General features: G+C 49.1%; 2 long non-coding RNA genes across 3 annotated transcripts in view; one reads left to right on the forward strand and one right to left on the reverse strand.

Moving 5' to 3' along the window:
- The window catches only part of LOC140630017 (uncharacterized), a 15,477-nt gene extending 9,928 nt beyond the window's left edge, over positions 1 to 5,549 (forward strand). The window contains exon 5 of one of the 2 annotated variants that reach the window (XR_012027825.1): positions 4,752 to 5,549. This is a non-coding gene — a long non-coding RNA (uncharacterized lncRNA). The remainder of the gene's footprint in view (positions 1 to 4,751) is intronic. The other variant, XR_012027824.1, reaches the window with a different exon arrangement.
- LOC140630018 (uncharacterized) lies at positions 252 to 14,731 on the reverse strand. The gene is made up of 3 exons (XR_012027826.1): positions 12,454 to 14,731; positions 9,641 to 9,993; positions 252 to 7,664 (listed from the first exon to the last, which is right to left on the reverse strand). It is a non-coding gene; the product is annotated as an uncharacterized lncRNA (long non-coding RNA).
- Between the last annotated feature and the right edge of the window lie 810 nt (positions 14,732 to 15,541).

Below are 15,541 nucleotides of genomic sequence, written 5' to 3' on the forward strand. Positions count from 1 at the left end.
GACAAATTTGGACAGAATTATGTGCACAATGTTTTTCTTAATCTCTCTTCCGCTGCTTGTTCATCTATACAAAGACCTTTCAGACTATCATGTAGAATAAGAAAAGGAAGAAGGAAGAAATTTCACAATGTATACATATATCATTATACATTAAACATTAAGTTATACACCTTAAATATATACACTTTAAAAAGATTTTATTTATTTATTTATTTATTTATTTATTTATTTATTTATTTATGTATGTTTGAGAGAGGGAGAGAGAGAATGCATGTGTGCATGAGCCAGGAGAGGGGCAGAGTGGAAGGGAGAAGGAGAAAGAATCTGAAGCAGACTCTGATCTGAGTACAGAGCCCGATGGGGGGCTTGATCTCACAACCCTGAGATCATGACCTGAGCTGAAATCAAGAGGACCCTCAACAGATTGAGCCACACAGGCGCCCCAAATATATACAGTTTCTCTATGTCAGTGATATTTCAACAAAGCTGTTAGAGAGAGGGGTGGTGAAGAGAGAACAAATCTCAGCATGCCAGATTTTCCCTTCCTTCACTGATATACAGAATAAAAGTATTTTGAAAGAACATTAAAAATATGTCCCCAGGGTCATGGAGTAAAATCAAAGTCTTGATCCGTGTCTGCATTAGAGGCCCCCAAATTCTCAGGGTGACCACATAATTGGTTGTCCAAACTGGATCCCGTTTAAGAATGAAAGGAGACACTAAAGCCAATTAGTAGATGTTAGCTAGCAATCACCTCAACCTAACTGTCCCAGCCCAAAGGGACTTACAATCATCCTTCAAACCTCAGGCCATGGGCTCAGCAGATCTATAACAAATTTCACCAAAGGATAAGTGATAGAAATGAGGGCCAAGAAAGTATGTATGAATTTGTTCATGATTATCTACTACCCTTTCTTGGGAAGGCCTATCTTTCATCTGTGATGACGTTCTTCCCACTTTTTTGTGTGTGTTAAAATGTTCTTTTCAAAATAAATTAATTGATTATGGCGTGAATGGTAGGAATTTGTTGTTTCTGTTCATCTGTTTGTTTCCTTGTTGCTTTTCAAGAACTTAATAGACACAATGAAAGATGGTAAGCCTACGTCAGTCAGTCCACCTCATTACAAAAAAATTTCCTGGCCACTGAAATCACCAAATATGGAGCCATTTATCTGGACCTCTCTACCTGAGCAAGGAGAAGATACCCCAGCGTGTTGCCCATTGGCTGCCTTACACCCACACCCTTCTGGGAACCACCCATTCCTCTAGTCACACTGCATCATTTCCTACCTATTGTCTGTTGCTAGTGTTTAACTTGGATCCCCTCCCCACAGACCATTAGAGAGGGTCATTCCCTGAGTCCCACAAGAGCAGAGCACCCCTTCCCCCATCAGCCCAGCTCCAGCCCACCCCCACTCCAAGCAGTGGCAGCTCCTCCATCATCACAGATACTGGAATGTGTCTTAGAACCATCTGGCATGCATCACTATGCAAACGATGTCCTCACTGAGGGAGCCCATGGCCAGATTGCTATCTCAAGACCCCATGTTGGGCTGTTGTTATTTTTAAAGACAGCTCATTCGGCCACTGCAGGGAACTAATTTCTTTTCAACAAGGCCTGCAGCCCTGCCTCTGCAGCAGCACCCATCCAGAAGTTAGGGAAGCCAGACAGAGATGGAGGAGGTGGGGGTGGGGAAGTATGATTAGCACAATTTCTAGGATCAAAGTCTTTTATGACCTGAAAGATCTCAGGCTGTTAGATTATAAATTGGGGTTTAATTAGAGCCTTGTCAATCAACTTTTATCCCTGCCTTGGTTTGGGGCAAATGGTTCTTACTTTGTCAACTCATTAATTAAGTCTTTGGAGAACACAGCTCAGGTTTTTATGTCAAGCAGAGAAGCAGATGTGGGTAGTTGTCCACTCTTAGGCAACATTTTTTTCTTCTTTTGGAGAGTGGAGATGGATTTCAGTTGTTTTAGTAAAATAACCAGATATGTAGAGGTTTAAAAGTCTTGAAGCAAAGATTAAAACATAACTTATTCTAGAGGTCCAAGAGCCTGAGGTTTATATTAACCACCTGACTCTGAGTTCTATTCTGTACTGATATACTTGGGCAAGCTCTTCAGCTTCCATGAGCTTCTCTGTGATAACAGGGTGACAGCATCAACTCATGGTATTGTCCTTCTTGTTATTCTTTCATTCAACTACAATTTGCTGGTTACCTACCATGTTATAGGCGCTGGGCTAGGTTCTGGGAATCTCACTGCCAATAAAACAAAAGCCCTTGTGGAGTTTACACTCTGGGCCGGAAAGGGCCAAGGAAACACACATCAACAAACAAATCTATTATGTGGGGGGCCTGGGTGGCTGGGTGGTAGAGCGTCTGCCTTTGGCTCAGGTCATGATACTGGAGTCCTGGGATCAAGTCCTGCATTGGGGTCCCTGCAGGGAGCCTGCTTCTCCCTCTGCCTATGTCTCTGCCTCTCTCTGTCTTTCATGAATCAGTAAATAAAAGTTAAAAAAAAAAAGTCTATGATGCAATGCCCAGGAGAGGTAAGTGTCATGAAGAAAAATTGAATAGAGTGTAAGGAAAAAAAATAAGAGGTAGGTGCTAATGATGTTGAGGATTTAGCACAGTGCCTGGCACATAATAATGGTCAAATAAAATTAGTGATGATGATGGTGGTGGTGATGATGGTGGTGATGTCAGTGGTGATGATGGTAGTTCCTGAAACTCCCTGGCACACCAGATCCCTTCCTTCATTTATTTTTCTCATTGGAAACAACCTTTCAATGATCCTAATTGGGGTGTATGGATGCCATAACTGTGCCCACTTTTTCTTTTCTCAAGTTCAACTCTTTCCCTTAGATTTGGCTAAAGGTTTTGGAATAAGCATTCAACTAGACCTTTATTTCAAAGCAACAAACATGAGCAGCCCAAGAAAGCATCCAAACTGTAAAAGAAAGGGGTTCCTTGTGTTTTGCTACTTGGCAGCGAGCTCATCTTAAATCAGAACAAGACTGATTCTGCGTAGATAGGAACTCTTGGAACTAGCTCTCCTTGCTGCCCCGAGCTGCATATGGCTGAGTGCCCCTCAGCCACACCTGTGCCTTTTATTAAATTCTGGGAAGAAAACCCTTGGACCAAGCTGTTCCATTACTAATTTAGCACTGCAAAGCAAAACAGCAATGAGGAATGAACTTCCCTTGGCCCTCTAGGCCTTAGGATAAGTGACCAGCCCTTGGCAAAATAAAAACAATGGTCATTTCCCCACGACCTAGGGACAGTGCAGAACAACCCCATTCCAATGGCATTCCAGGCTGCCTCCCAAATGTGAGGCCCTCATGTTCATCTAGTTTTGGATAAAATCCATGCATTTGCCATCAAGGCTGGAACCAGGCTAAGTTGGAGAATGAATCTTTTTCTAATTTCTCTTCCCGTCTTCATGAACAAAGGCAGGCAGGCAGATAAAAGGAGGCGAAAAGTCACACTTGGGGAACCCATGCTATTTCTCCTCGTCCTGATACATTAAGAGTGAAAGCGTTTTTGCTATCTTAAGGGCCATTCAAACTAATATTCTACTACCAGGAAGGATAAAAATAAAGTTCTGTTACTTGGGGATTTTTCCCTACAGTGAAAACATTTCTAACTTAAGAAAAGAAGGAATTCATGGATTGTTCTGTGATAGCCCATGGGTTTGAGGGGAGTTTTAGAATGAGGTCCCAGAGTGGTGGGGAACCGGGAGAGCCTGAGGGCCCAGCGGGTGGCCTGTCCTCAGATGCTGCTGTCAGAGTGAGTGAACGCCAACTGTTTCTAGCCTGGGCATCAATCAACACTGATTTGAAATCCAGGGAGAGCAGAGCCCGTCAGGTTGGCCCCACGAGAGTGAATGACACATCCCCTCACTGGCCTGGGAGATGTATGAGTCTGCTCATGCTGCCATAACAAAATGCCACAGAATATCACAGACAGTTATTTTCTCACAGTTCTGAAGGCCTCAAATGCAATATCTAGGTGTTGGCTGGGTACCTCCTGGCGAGAGGTTGAAGTTGTGGACACTAACTTCATCAGAATGGGCCCCACCTTTATGACCTCATTTACCTTGATCACCTACTTTAAGACTCCTCTCAAAATGACCACCACATGATAGGTCGAAGCTTCAACATAGGAATCTATGGGAAAGGGGTGGGTAACATTTCAGTACTGGCAGAACTGGGGAGGGGAACTGGCACTTTGAGTGATAAGAAATTTGGAGGGTGGAGGTGGACACTGGGTAAACACAACGGTGTCAGCCAGGGGGAATCAGCTGACTTCACCTGGCACAGACAGCAGGATAAATGTGACCTGGTGCCACCTGCTGAGATTCATCCTGGGGGCAGAATGTCCTACACATGACGGCCATGCAAATGGGAGCTGCAGAGCCGAGGGGTGGACGTGTAGAGAGGAGGGCTCACTGTGCTGGCAGGGGGCATGACGAGGGCTCAGAGTGGGGCCATCAGGCTGAGCATGAACGACATCTCTGAGTCTGGTCAGCCCCCCTGGATCTTCAGGGCATGCCATTTGCCTGCTGTTGTGGGCATGTACCCTAAGTAGGTGTGACCAGGACATAGCATCCCCATTGTAGGTGAGCTCACAGCCTTGCTTTTGCAAATGCCAGCTTTCCCAGTACCCAGGCCTCCCCTACCCTGCTGCTCCAGCTAGAAACACCTTTCTTTACTTAATACTTATGGATCCCACTTTCCATTCTAGAGTGTGATGCCAAGAAAGGCAGCCTGTGGAGATGCCACTCACAAGCTGGGTGACTCTGGGTGAGTGGCCTCTCAGAGGGACCCTTTTATCACTTCCACGTTGAGGACAGCATGGTGCATCCTTCCTGACCCACTGGCCCAGAATGGGATCACAGCTGATCATGAAGGAGAGCCTCTGCATCCAAGAGCTCTTGACTATAACTCATTCATTTACTCATGTGTTTAATATTACTTTCCTCTCAGGACCTTGGACATTAGTCATTTGCTAATGTACTGTCATTCCAACATGTCATGGGTCTCATGCATCTACAGGATTATTTTAAAAGGTGACACAATCATATTTTTCAAGGCTCTTTGGAGATACCAGGTGAGAGGACTGGTTTAATTCACTGCATTTTAACCAGGGTGACCCATGTTTCAGTGAAGTGAGAAGTTTGTAATGTTTACTATCTTATATCAATTATAGGAATGTACTTTTTATGATAGAAAATTTGGAAAATACAGAACAAATATGGAGAAAATAAGAATCACCAGTAAGGTCACTGCTAAGGAGTGATCACTGATATATATATTTTTTTAATATATTTTTTTAGATTTTATTTATTTATGCATGAGACACACACATACACACACACACACAGAGGCAGAGACACAGGCAGAGGGAGAAGCAGGCTCCATGCAGGGAGCCCGACGTGGGACCCGATCCCAGGTCTCCAGGATCACACCTTGGGCTGAAGGCAGCGCTAAACCGCTGAGCCACCCGGGCTGCCCTCACTGATATATTTTTAAATTACACGGGAGCCTCATCTTCTGCACACACACAGGAGCACACATTCCCAGAATGGCAGACCACACACTGCTCACAGCCACAGGGAGGGAGGTTGTGTCTTCAGGTTCTGCACAAGGTCAGGGAAATTCAAATCAACGGCTCATTATTCCTAACTTATGATCAAATCCCTTCATTTTGGATGCTGACATTACTCCTAACCTTACCTTCTTCTTACAACTGTGGTGATACATCGCCCACAGTCTTGCACGAACTTCTGTGTGTGTCTCAGATTGTTTCTGGGTTCAGCTGCTAGAAGTAGAATTACTGGATCTAGGAGTGAGGGATTTAAGTCTCTGGGTCCAGATCACCCCCAGCAAGTCCTGGGAATTAGTGCTCTGGGTGGGAGGGCTCCACTTGCCCTGAGCCTTGCCATCTCTGAGTGTGGCTGCTGCAGATCCCCCGGGGTTCCTGGCTCCAGCCCGTGCTGGCCCACCGTGAGCCCAGGGACCTCCTGCTCCATCCTTTCTGCCCGCACCCTCGTCGGCCAGAACCCCCCTCGCATGGCACCTTCAAAGCTATAGGAGTGATGCTGGGGTGCGCTAGGACAACAGGGGTCACGGATATTAGATGCTGGTGAGCCAGCCAGTCTTCCACGTAGAGTATCATGAACCTTTCACTGAGGACAGCCAGAAAGTGGCAGAGCTGGAATTCAAGCCCGGGTGGTCTGGCCTGGAGCCGGATTCCAACCATGTGTTCCAGATTGCAGTCCAGGGCCTAGCACTGGGCGCCCAGCAAAGAGTGACACAGGAGAAATATAGGAGCCAAGGAAGAAAACAAATACTGAGCTGCAGATGAAATAACCTCACAGCGTGACCATGGAGAAAAATCTAGAAGGAAAGGGTGCAGAGTTGAAGGACAGGCGGGGCCCTGGGACGGCTGTGAGACCCTCGCTGTGGGCAGTGTCACTGGCTGCAGGGCTGGGAGCCCATGGCAGCAGGCGAGAGCGGTGGCAGGGAAGGCAGCGGGGAGACAAAGGCCACACAGTGCAGGTGAGAGAGGGTGCAGGTTTGGTCCAGGGTGGTAGGCACCCAGGCGGGAGCCGATGCCTGGTCCCCGACCGGGCTGGGCTGGGAGGGCCAGAGCAGCCCTGGAGGTGGCCAGCGCCGTACTGGCCCGCGGGACTTGGCAAGAATGCAAGGAGAGCAGACATTGGGGCTGGGAATCCAGAGTTCAGGCTTCAACGGAGGAATCTCCAAATCCAAGAATCCGAAGGAGTAAATCCGACAGCGCAGATAGAGTGCAGAGCGTGGTGCCTGGCACCTAGGAAATACTCAGAAATATGAACCATTTGGCAGGTTCTGGAATACCTTGTGGTGGGCGGGGCTCCACACCACGCAGCCTGCGCAGCGCTATCTTTTTATCATTGGCGGCCTCCTTGCATTTATCTCCCGGTGAAAGGTCCAGGAAATATGAGCTGTGGCTCGATGAGGACCATCCCAGGCAGTCAGGAAAGATCAATGCCTTGTTTGAAGGGTGAGCTCCCGGGGTTCACACCGCCTGTGCACTCTGAAACCTGATCATTACCGTGTCTTTATGAAGATAGAATCCTTGACAGGTGATTATTTTTGCTGTCCCACTTCATATCAAACATGCCAAAGATTAGTCACTTGTTAAGGGCCGGCTGCTGACAGAGGAGGGTGGAAGGGGCAGGCCGGGATTCCCACTGCTTTCTCCGGGAGCTGATTATGCTGAGCACTGACTTCCTCACCCCAGAGCCTGGGCCACAGACAGTGGGGTGCGGGGGGCCTGGGGCTCTCCGGAATGCCCCAAAAAGACTCTGCAGTGGTCTCTGGCCTTCACAGGCTCCTACTGACCATTCAGGTCTCAGCTGAAATGTTCCTTCTTCCAGGAAGCCTCCCTGCCTGGGCCAGATGAGGCTCCCCGTCAAGCACTCTCAGGCAGTATCTGCTCCTTTTCTTCCAACACTCTTGATTCTTGCACCGATTTTATTAACCATCTGTTTTAACTTGTTCAGCACTCGTCTCCCACATGACGAAAGCTTCCTGGAGGAAGGTCTGTGTCTCCTGGTTTCACTAAACCCATCCTGGAGGCTTACACATGGTAGGGATCGGCTGTTAACACGGTCTGCACAGAACGGAATGGGAAAAGTGGGATTTGTGAGCAAATACCAGTACAGTCACCACTCTGGGCCTTTTTGACGTAAGAGATTAAAAACAAAACAAAACAAAACCCTAGATGACAGGCGTTCACTAATAACCTAAAACCACTGGTTCCAGTCTGTGGGCTACAGATGTTAGAATGAGGAAGAGACAAAATTATTTTAAGGGGTCTGTGAATTCAAGGGGTCTGTGAATTCATTTGCTTTATTTAAATTGTTTTATTATGAAAATTTCTATAGTAAGCAGGCAAATAGTATGATGAGGCCCTGTATACCTGCCAACCACGTCCCATAGTATACGACTTCACCATGTGCCCCAGGCTTCATGTCACTTCTTCCCTATATACTTAAATATGCACCTCTAAAAAATACAGATGTTTTCTTATAATAATAACAAAAGCATCTTTACAGAAGATACTGTCTAACCCATGGGAATTGGATGATTATTATTATTTTTAAAGATTTTATTTATTTATTCATGAGAGACAGAGAGAGAGAGGCAGAGACAGAGCAAGGAGAAGCAGGCTCCCTGTGGGGAGCCTGATGCAGGACTCGATCCCAGGGCCCTGGGATCATGTCCTGAGCTGAAGGCAGACGTTCAACCACTGAGCTACCCGGGTGCCTTGGATTATTATTATTTGAAGCGCGTGTTATTGCAATGGTGGTTTTTCTATATTAAAAGTGCTACAAATTCACAAAGGGCTTTTTTTTTGACAGAGGTATACTTCCATAATTCACAGATATTACAAGTACAATGGCTATCCTGGCAGGGGGGTCTGTGACATTTTATGACATCGTTCATGAAAACGACAAAAAACTGGTCTAAAACCTCATCTCCCTCCTGGTATGCTCTGGGTGGAAATTGCAAAGAGAAGCCATCAGAGAGGCTTGGGTTTCTTTTTCTCTTACTACCTCCCTCACCCCCACCATAGAGCCGTCCCAGGAGAGAAACTGGAGCCAGACGGGAGGAGACAGGAAGGTGGCGGTGGCTGTTCAGGGGGAGAACAGTCCAGAATTGACTTTGGTTTTCAGACTGGAAAGTTGGATTTAGATTCCAGCACGTGGGATCTCTAACAGATAACTGAGTTCTCGCCTGTCTGTTGCTTGCTAACTGGGCCACGCTGCTGGACTCACTTCCTCCAGGCTCCCATTCAGTCATTAGCAAAATGAGGATAGCAATTCCAGCCTCCCACCCGCTGTCCTCGGGGTTAAAGACCCAACTGAGATTGCCATGCACATTTTGAAGGCGTGCCAATGCCCTACCCCGATCGGGCCTTTGTGAAGGGTCCCTTGGTCATCCAGTGCCTTGGGGCCTTGGTGAGCATCCTCCCCCATCCCACTCAACCAGTGTCTCAGTGGCAGCAGCCCCACCACAGGCTGGAGCATCTGACCCACCACCAGAAGCCCAATCCATCTAAACGACTGCAGCAGCCAACTCTTCTCCTCCCCCACAAAGACCAAATGGCCTTGGGAGGATTGGAGCCAAACCCTGCCCCCAGCACACAGCCCAGAGCCCAAAAACTGCTAACCCCCCATGGCAGCTGCCTGGTCCCAGGGCAACCTTTTCTACCCCGGCTTCTCTCTCATTTGAGAACCACCCGAGGAGGTTTCAGAAAGGACCTGCACCCGGGCCCCATCCTGGTGATGCTGGGGTAGGATCTCTGGCACTGGGGGCTGGGCATTGGGACCTGTTGGAGGCTCCCCATGTTATGCCAGTGCATAGCTAGGGGTGAGGGCTAGTCAGCTAATCAATCACGCAGAGCAACAAACTTGACTGTTCAAATCAGGGAGAAATGAGTCAACTAAATCTGTCATTTGATCAAGTCATGTTCTGACTAAAAAAATAATACAAAGTTTATCCAGAGGGATTGACCCACAAAGGTCAAACCAACCACCACTGGCCTCCAACTGTCAATGGAAGAGATTCCAGGGGGTGACTCACCATGAGAACCCGGCTGGCTCTCGTGCACATGGAGCTTCACCCGGCCCGCCACGGCTGCTCTGCAACCACGCACACGTCCATCAACGGGCAGCGGAGGAGCTTCATTCAGGAGCGCACTGCAGAGTGGCCAACTCAGACGACAGAGCTCCATGATTGCCTCAGACGGCTCTTGAAGCATCGTGCGAAACCAGTAGAGCAATTTGTAGAATGAAAGTACAATAGGAAACCATTTATATGCAGCCTAAGAATATGCAGAACAACCTTCATACTGTGTTCTGGATGAATCCACATGTGGCCAAATAGAAATACATGCACAGGAATGATAGACGTCAACATCGAGGGAGTGGTCAAGTCTAGACAAGAAAGACAGGGCGATGGGACCATGGAGAGGTACATGGAAGATCTCCAATGCATCAGTAACATTTTCTTTCACAAAAATAATGTCCAAACACACAGGGAAATGTTAGTGTTGGTTAAGTCTGGGGGGCACAGATATGGTGATTGGTTACTTTATTCTCTGTACTCATCTGTATGCTCCAAGTGTTTCAGATTTTTAAAAGACCAGACATTCCTTGTTTCCTGAGCTGGACTTTAGAGTATAGATCTTTCCGGTTGTAGATCTAAATGAGGATTTTACACATCTCTGTTGAATGTCAACCCTCTGGGTCCTTCATTCCAACTTAGTACAATTAATTTAGTTCATAAACATTTATAATGACACCTGCTAAATGCCAGGTCCTAAGTTGCGGGTTTTTAGAGGTGCTTTGGACATAACTGTCTACTATCATTTGAATTATTACTTCCTCACGCATCTCATGAGAACGGTTTCTGAGCTTTGTGACTTCTACAGTTTAATGAAATGGTTTGTCTTCAGCCAAGTAGATATATAAAAATAATGAGTAGGTCTGCTACACAACAGCATGCATATGGTTACCACCACTGTGTTGTGCATTTAAGAATGGATAAAATGGTAGATTTTATGGTGTGTGGTTTTTTAAAAAAAAAATTTTATTTCTTTATTTGAAAGAGAGCAGGAGCAGAGGGAGAGGGAGAAGCAGACTCTCCACTGAATAAGGAGCCCGATATGGGACTTGATCCCAGGACCCTGGAATCATGACCTGAGCTGAAGGCAGATGCTTAACCAACTGAGCCACCCAGGTACCCCCTAGGGTAGTTGTTTTATTTTATCTATTTATTTTTTGCAGTAAAAAAGAATAGTGAGTAGGACAGGGCTAAGTGCAGAGCTCTGTGGCCAGCTACTAGAGACTTCTCTCCATGTTAACTTTGCCACCCTATTTGAATATGTGCACACGTGTGCACTTGTATATGTCTGTATGCACAACATTTTACATTCAGAAATGTAGCCCGAGTTCTAGATGGTCAGTTGAGGAAAAAAAAATCTTGAAGCATCTTGAAATATTTTTAATGTGTTTGGTGAGTTAGTAGAAGGGAAAAAAAATAAGCGTGGTTGAGCACAGATTTTCCCATGTCTGTTGTGAAGTGTCCTGTGTGACAGTGTCATGGAGAAGAGGAAAGCCTGGGACAGCCTTCCTCAGGGGGTGGAGGGAGGGTGGCCACGAGGTTTTCCCTCCTTGCTTTTCACCTGGTCACCTGGCCAAAGGTGCTCATGTGCCCTGCTGACAAGGAGACCTTCCACTACAGCAGGTGCCTCCTTCGTTACCTCCCCACCCCTCCTTCTTCCGGGATTTTATACTTTTACACTCATCTCTTCCTGTTTGACTTTCTTTGCTGTGCTGCTCTATCAATATTTAGTTTCTAAATATTTAGTTTCTAAATTGCTGTCCTTGTCCTGTTTAGCCAGAACACTTCATTCCAACAAGTCACATGTAAATTCATTCATTCAGCACAGAGGTTTTCAGCCCTGCTGTGAATACAGTCACCTGGGAAACCTCTATAACATACCCCAGCCCCAGGGCAGACCACTCAAATTAGAATCTCCAAGGCAGGGTCCTGGACTGGATATTTGTCAACAGCTTCCCGGATGAGATTACTATGCAGTCAAGGCTGAGAAATGTGGATTTCATAGATATCAACTGAATCCCTCTGTGCACCAAGATGGGACTGTCAAGGGGGGTGACAAGGAGGCCTTCCTGGAAGAGGTGGCAGGCTGCATTTCCCAGAGCACAGCAGCAGCACCCATCCCACAGGCTCCTCGGGGAAGGGACATCCATGTTGCTCATCATGTGCTCGCGTCTACCTCTCTCCACCTGGAAAGTGGGCAGGCCCTGCGACTGCTTTGGCTGATAGACTGATGGAGATGGGACGCTGCCTTTCCCTGTCCTTACCTGGGCTCTGCTTCCTCGAGGCGGCTTCTGTCTACACATTTCCTGCAGCCACTGGTTTTATTGGACCCCACCATTTTTGATTTTGATAAGTGGGTTTTTTTCATTTTCACTTAGGTCACTGTAGTTTTAAAAAGTGTCTCTTGAGACTTCTTGGATCACAGGTGATTTAGAAAAGGAGTATGTCTAGGAGGACCCGCTGGGGCACTCTTGCTCAGAACCCAGCAGCCATGAGGAGGGGAGCTAGGGACCTGCTGGCAACCAAGCTGAACAGCCAGATAGCCCCTGCTCAGGCCTGTGACTGAGCCCCTGGGACAGCCTGCACTCAGGTGTGTGTCCCCTGCACCCTACGCTATGCCCCAGGAGAGCCTAGTGTTCGCCATGCATGCCTGCAGAGGCTGGTGGACCCAGCTGTTTGCCTCGCAGGTTTGGGCTCAGAGACAGGCCGGGGTCAACTTTGTTCTAGAAGGTGCTGGGACATTGCTTTTCAAGGTTGTTTCTCCTACTTACCCTTGCAGATTTCATTTATGATTCGGTGAACGTCCAGTGACGACAGTCTCCCTTCTCAGTAGCCACACTGTGAGTTGTCTCCCAGCCAGGCCCCCGATGTGGTGGCACGTTAGACCCTCACCAGCATCATTTATCGGCCTCTGGCCACATCCATGGTGACTGCTGGGTGTTCTCAGAGAAGCTCTGCAGTAATGTGAAATGCAGACGCACTTGACTCAGGACGTGGGGGCCATGCATGCTGCAAAGCTGCCCTCTGCACCCACGCCACCTCTGTTCCCATGCTCCAGAGCAGGGGCCAGGTCTTCCTGGTTGATCCCCTCTCTGCTCTGAATGGAAGGATGGATCTGAAGTGCTCTTATGACTCAGGTCTGGCCCCTCAGGGTATCATCATCCAGGCCAGAGTGATTGGTTCATGGCACGTGGTCCAACGTGGCCGATCAGCGCCACAGACTCCGGTCCAGGACTTGTGCAGAGCTTGACATTGTTCGGAGATAGCCTTGCTCCTTCTGGGGAGAGCTGGAAAAAGAGTGAGACCAAACAAAGCTAAGCAGAGATGAAGAGAGCCGGAGCCTGCAGGACACAGTGTGCCGCCGCTGGATGGAAGCACAGCTGTGGCAGGACCAGCCGAGGCTTTCTCCTTCCACACGTGGTCGTTTTGCCTTAAACCGGGCTCAGGTTTGGTTTCTACCACTTGCAACTAGAAGACTCTCAGGGACCCACATGTAGGCAGTGCTCACTGGTCACAGGGTGATTCCTCTCAGGGTCACTGTGCATCCTCGTTTTCCTGGGGTGGTCCCCGTGCCACCGTGGTTCTGGTGTAATTATTAGCAGTGCCCCCTTTACCTCCTGGCTGGATGATAAACCATATGGCTGCTCTTCCAGTTACCTGTCACTGTGTAACAAACCACCTCAAAACTTAATGGCTGAGCCCAGCCACTGTCTTATTTGCACACAATTCTACAGGCCAGGCTGGGTTCAGGTGGTTATTTGTTGTGGCAGCTGGCAGGTTGCCCTGGATCGGCGTGCTGGGATGGCTGTACCTCCCTCTGTCCATGTGGCCCCTCTGTATGGCCTCTCCAGCAAGTGGTGGGACCTCTTAAGTGCCAACTCCGGGTTCCTAGCAGTATGAAGGATAGGTTGCCAGAGTCTCTTAAAGGACAGGCCTGTGATGACCACAGCCTTCCTTCCACTTTTATTTAGCTGAAATGGCCCGGGTTCAAGGAGAGGGGACAGACAGGGCTGTGGGTCTCTGCAGTTGTGGCTCTGGGTGAGACTCCCAGTGCACCATCAAGGTGACCCAACCACCTGCTGTCTGGAGCCCAAACATGAGCCTCGGTCGCCCCGTGCCAGAGCCATGAGCTCAGTGAGTGGGGAGGGCATGCTACTTCCCACCTTTCATGGCTCTGGCCTCAACACAATGAATTCAGAGACCCCTCCGGAAAGTGCCAGCCCTAGGAACATCCTCATCAACTGCAGGCTGGTTAGAAATGAGACTCCCAGGCCCAGTGAACCAGAATCACATCATCACAAGACCCTCGGGGGGACACTGATACACCACCAGGCATGAGAAACTCTGACCACACTAGATTTCACGCTATCTTGGAGGACTCACAGCCAGATTTTCCAAGAAACCACAGGGTCCAGGCAAAAGCCATGCCACTGTGCAAACCACATAAGATGTACCCGGATATCAGGCCCAATTTTTTGCCCCCAGATCTGCCCCAGATGTGAGGCTTCTGCTCTCATCCACGGAGCAGAGGGGCAGCTCAGTCTAGAATAACTCTGGTCCAGCGCGCCCTGACCTGCGCTTCCATCCTCCCTTCTGTAAAGACAGACACAGGGTGGCTCTGCTGCCCTCCAGGCCCTTCCAACCCGAAGACTCTGGGAATCCAGGAAATCCCAATTTAGATACATGACCTTGGAAGCTGGCAACAGAGAGAGTGGGATCCGGAAGGCCCTGCCATTGTGAGCACGAAGTCTAGACGCCGACAGGGAGCCACCAAGGCAGGAAAAAGTGAAAGTCCCCTTTTCTCAGCAGTGGCCTTCCAGGAAGTAATAACCAGGCAGGGCTCGGCAAAGCCCGCCAGGGCCGCGGTCCGGCTACCGCGGGGCACGTCCAGCGCGCGGGTATTGTCCTCTGGTGGCGGTGCGCGTCCAAATACTCACACACCCAACCTAGTGCTTCCTCCCCGATAACGGCAGCAGCAGGAGCCGCCCCCGTGTCATCCTGCACAAACAGGTGATGTTTATTTACTGCGTGTAAAAGAGCCATCTGACCAGCCGATGCCAGCTGAGAGCAATGGGGTCTGATAAAGGCGGCTTATCACAAAGGATTAGCCAGTGTTATTTTCTCTTTGTTTGTTTGAAGTTCTGTGTTTGGACAATCGCAGCGAGTCCCAGCGCGGTCGGGGCCAAGTTTAACAATAGCCACCGAGACCGCGGGGCTTGCTCGGGGAAGATGGGGCCGCGTGGGCAGGGCCGGCGCTGCATCAAGGGAGGTCCGCTGCCGGTGGTCGGGCTGGGCTTTGACACCGGGGGACAAAGTGCGGATTCATGAGCCGCTTTGGCTCCGCACACACAGCCAGGTGAAGCGAAACCTCGCTGTGCACGGGTCTGGAGCTTCCCAGGCTTGGCCGCACGTCGGACCGGGCACCTTGGCAGCTCCTGGCTGCCCCCCGGGGCAGTGCAAGCCCTGGCTCCGAGCACCTGGGGATCCCTGGGTGAGATGCAGACTCCGACTCAGTACGTGCCAGGTGGAGCCTCGGGTTCTGCATTCCTGACACCCTTCATGACCACATCTTGAGCAGCAAGGCCAGATGGCTGCTGCCCTGATGCCTCCAGGACCGCCCCCCCAGTATGTAATGAAGCTACCAGGTGGGGAGAGGGGTTCTCTCCTGTGGGAGACGTGATGGCCAAGTCGCTGCTGATGGGGGAGAGACAAGCCGAGCTCAGAGCCAGGGATGAGAGTGCAGCCGTGAGTGACAGGACAGGTTGGAAGGCTGGGATGGGTGGGCAATCACCTAATATGGGCCCGGGAGTAAGATCTCGTGGGTTAAGATTCTTTGAAAAGCATCTCTATTGAGACAGA

Source organism: Canis lupus, chromosome 3, assembly GCF_048164855.1.
Source record: "Canis lupus baileyi chromosome 3, mCanLup2.hap1, whole genome shotgun sequence".
In the NCBI taxonomy this organism is placed as follows: Eukaryota; Metazoa; Chordata; class Mammalia; order Carnivora; family Canidae; genus Canis; species Canis lupus.